Here is a 4,581-nt window from a genome sequence, read left to right as displayed (position 1 = left end):
CCAAACTTTCTATAGCCTGAATCCTATGATTCAAAAGAAATATGTGGTCAATCTATAGAATCTGTGAACTAAAAGAATCTTCCCAAATACATTCCAAAGGGCTGGCCAGTCTTCAAATTGCCATATTAGTTCCTGTGGAAGTCCACATACTTTGCTACCCCCAGATAATAAACACTGGTTTATCAACTATAAACAATCTTACCGACTATCAAATCCAGTGCTTCTCAACGTATATTCCATAGAACGCTTATCTTCCAAGATACTCTGGGGGAAAGAAGTTCTATGGTTGAATAAGATTGGAAAATGCTACACACAAGCTCTCTCACTGAGATTCACGATGTTCAAAGTTCTTCAGGAAAGAGACCTGTTGAGGCAGAATTTTTCAGGTTTCTTTCATGCTGGAACCCTTTTTCTACAAAACGTCTATAGTATCTAATATCACTTTGGAAAAGGCTGATCTAATTAAGATGACCAACCATCCAGTTTGCCTGGTACTGAGGAGGTCCCCAGGGTGTGGGATTTTAAAACCGTAAAAGTCCTGGGCAAACAAACACAAATTGGTCAGCGTAGATCTAATGTAAACTTCCTTTCCTTATCTCCCATTTTACAGACAAAGAAATTAAAATCTAGAGAGGAAAAGGAAATTTTTCATAGCTATCCAGCATCAAAATTAGAATTTAAACCCAGAACTCATGGATCCATGGCAGTAATCTTTATATACTATACTAGGCTAAGAGTTGTAGGGGAGAGTAAAAATAAGGCATCTGATAAACTTATTCATGACTATTTCTTTGAGATAGTAGCCCTGCTAAATGTGAGTTAGGCATTAAGACCTACAAGATGGATGTCCCCTGCACTGGACTGTCACTGAGTGATGCCTACAGGAGGAAAACAGGGCTGCCTGTGGCCCAAGTATGAGGCTGGTGGAAAGCTAGTTGTCAGCAGTTTCTCCTGTCTGATCTTCTTTTGCTGGCATTTGCTCAAGCTCAGTTAAAGAGTGAAGAGTTTTACGTTTGATGTGGACTTCTGCCTGGCAATTGTGGAATGTGTTTTTAGTAGGCTGACTTTTCTATTCCCTGAGAAGATTACATCCTATTTGCCCTTTCCTCAAACCTCCCGCAAATCTTTACCCCCTCAATTTCAGCTGATGACCTTGCCTCATACTTGATTTAGAAAATGGAAGCCATATAAAGCAAACTTTTCTCCCTCCCGCAACACCCTATTGCCTCTTCAGCCATATTTTCTGCCTTCTCTTATGCTACGATATAAGAAGGTCTTAGCTCTTAGCTAAGACCACTTGTGCTCTGGATCTCATCTCTTCTTGTTCCCTTTTGTATTCCCAGGGTATAGTACACAGGGCCACACACATAGCAGACAAGCACTGAACATTTGACAAAGGAGTAAATTTGTGAATGAATGAGTGAGACATTTCTCCCTCTGGATTTCAGTTTCTCTTATCTGCAAGAGGAATTTCAAAGAGGTGCCTTGGGTTGGGTGAGAAGGCTTTCCCTGCTGTTTCAAAATAGTTCTGTTTTTATCTGTTTTACATATCAAATTTCCACATCAGGCCTGTTTTTTAAGAAAGGATTTTGTGCCCCATCACCCAAAAAACTTGGAAAACTACAAGCTCCATTAATTCAAAAGGTCCTTTCAGTTTTAAATGATGGATCTTGAAATCTGTTGGTGGTGCGTTCAGTTGGTCAAGTAACATTTAGCAAGACTTTCAGATATGAAATGTGAATAAGAACGTTACTGAGGTTTCAGTCTTTATTTCCAAGACCTACACCCTTAGAACCCAGACTTCCAAAGCATAAAGATAAATTAAAAAAATATATGCTCACATTCTGAAAACTCTTCACTTTACAAAAAAGATTGACAGCACTTTGAAATGATAATCCCCACTACTGACCTTCAAATATAATTTAACATAAATTAATTCTCACCCTATTTTTATTTACCTGATTATAGCTGACTGAGATCCACCAACACCCTTTAAGATATTTGATCCTCTGGGCTTTCAAATGTCTACACAAATTATGAAATAGTTTTACCCCACTGCTTATTACAAATAGCAACTAGCAAGGGATGGTGCAAACAGATGCTCTCTGAAGACTGGCTCATGGCTTGCCCCACATCCCATTTTGTAGCACCTCTGGTATGCAGTTGGGAGCCATTATATAGGCAGCCTAGGGAATCTTACAAATGCATACTTTTCAGCTTTGCCCACAGGCAAAGTCTTGTGACTTTGGAATGACGCATTCTTGACTTCTCGATTTTCCGTTTTTCTCTGTTCCTCTTGTTTTGAGGGGTGTATTACCTGCCTTAGAGATTATTTACTCAGAAGAAGCATGAAAGTGATATTGTATTTCCATCCATTTAAACAGTTTCCTCAGTTTGGAGCTTATGAAGTCCTCTCTCCCCCCACCCCGACACACACCGTTTATCAAGAATGGGGAATCTAGCCAGTGAGTTACAAAATATGGAAAAGTGCATGTGTGTGTCTGTGTTATGGACTGATATGTGCTCCCTCAAAATTCATATGTTGAAATCCTAGCCCCTGAGTTCCACCGGGAGTGGGAGCAGAGAGTGGACCTCAAAGAGCCCCGAGCAGCCCCACAGCCGCCAGCCTAGTTACCATGACACATCGGGCGGAATCGCAGCTGCCGCAGCCGGCCCAAGTCACCATAACCGCAACCATGAGGCCCAGACCCAGCAGCCGCCCGGGGCCCCACCTACTCTGCCGCCCCCGCCCTCACCCTCAGCGCTGCGCCTACGCCAAGCCCGGCACCTCAGCCAGTGGCCCAGAAAGCAGTGGCTTGGGCGCCGCCTGCTGGCGGGGACAAGAAGATCATCACAAGGAAGGTTTTGGGAAGGGTAAAATGGTTCAATGCAAGAAACAGATATGGTTACCTCTACAGGAATGACACTAAGGAAGATGTATTTGTATACCAGATTGCCATAAAAGGAATGACCCCAGGAAGTACCTTCACAGTGTAGGATACGGAGAGACTGTGGAGTTTGACGTTGTTGAAGGAGAAAAGGGTGTGGAGGCAGCAAACCTTACAGGCCGTGGTGGAATTCCAGTTCAAGGCAGTAAAAATGCAGCAGACCATAACCATTATATATGCTATCCACATCGCAAGGGTCCTCCACGCAATTAGCAGCATAGTGAGAGTGGGCAAAAGAACGAGGGATCAGAGAGTGCTCCTGAGGGCCAGGCCCAACAACGCCACCGCCCCTAAGGCAGGCAAAAGTTCCCACTTTACTACATGCGGAGACCCTGTGGGCGTCCACCACAGTATTCCCACCCTCCTGTGCAGGGAGAAGTGGACGCTGACAACCAGGGTGCAGGAGAACAAGGTAGACCACTAAGACAGAATATGTATCAGGGTTATAGACCACAATTCCACAGGGCCTTCCTTGTCAAAGCCTGTCCACATAGGACCGCAATGATAAAGAGAATCAAGGAAATGAGACCCAAGATCAGCAGCCGCCTCAACGTTGGTACCACCACAACTTCACTTACCAACACACAGATTCCCAAAAAACCCTAAACCAAAACACGGCAAAGAGAGAAAAGCAGCCGATCCACCAGCTGAGGACTCATCTGCTCCCTAACCTGAGCAGGGCAGGGCTGGGCAAATGCTGGCTTACCATCTCTACCATCCTCCGATGTAGTCATCCAACATGAAGAAATGAATATGAAATTCCAGCAATAAGAAATGAACAAGAGATTGGAGCTGAAGACTCTAAGTGCTTGCTTTTTGCCCGTTGACCAGATAACTAGAAGTATCTGCATTATCTATACAGCATAGTGTTTTTATTATTTTTACCTAAGGACATCTTTTTTGTTAATAACAAACTTTTTTTAAAAAGTCTGCTTTTTCTCAATATGCCTTTAAAGGTTTTTAAATTGTTTTATATCTGGTCAAGTTGAGATGTTTAAGAACTTCATTTTTAATTTGTAATAAAAGTTTACAACTTGACTTTTTCAAAAAAGTCAACAAACTGCAATCACTTGTTCATAAAGGTCTTAAAAAAAAAAGAAATCCTAACCCCCAAGGTGATGGTATTAGGAGGTGGGGCCTTTAGTAGGTGATTTAGCACAGCCCTCATGAATGGGATTAGTGCCCTTATAAAAGAGACCCTGGGGAACTCTCTCACCCCTTCCACCATGTGAGGATACAGCAAGGAGACAGTGTCTATGCATCAAGAAGCAGGCCCTCACCAGACACCAAATCTACCAGCAGCTTGATCTAGGGCTCTCAGCCTCCAGAACCGTGAGAAATAAATGCTTGCTGTTTAAGCCACCCAGTGTATGGGATTTTTGTTACAGCAACCTAAATGGATCAAGTGTGTCAATGTGGATGACGTGTATGTAAAGAAACTGTGCGGGAATGGTGGGGTGAGGGGAGGAAGGAGATTCTCTCTCTCTCTCTCTCTCAAGTAAGAAAGCGATATTTTCACCACACCTAATCTGCCTTATTTATTCTTCTAACAAGCACTTCATGCAGAATGAAATATTCATCAAAATGATACTTTTTACAACCCTGGGTCTTTGATCTTATTGTTCCAGCCGCC

At 42.9% G+C, this 4,581-nt stretch overlaps 1 pseudogene; it reads left to right on the top strand.

Annotated features, from left to right (window-relative positions):
* Positions 1-840: 840 nt before the first annotated feature.
* LOC138378977 (Y-box-binding protein 1 pseudogene) lies at positions 841-3,678 on the top strand (annotated as a pseudogene).
* The last annotated feature ends 903 nt before the right edge of the window (positions 3,679-4,581 follow it).

The sequence above is a fragment of the Eulemur rufifrons genome, chromosome 30 (assembly GCF_041146395.1).
Source record: "Eulemur rufifrons isolate Redbay chromosome 30, OSU_ERuf_1, whole genome shotgun sequence".
Lineage (NCBI taxonomy): Eukaryota > Metazoa > Chordata > Mammalia > Primates > Lemuridae > Eulemur > Eulemur rufifrons.
This window is presented reverse-complemented; position numbering and strand designations above follow the sequence as displayed.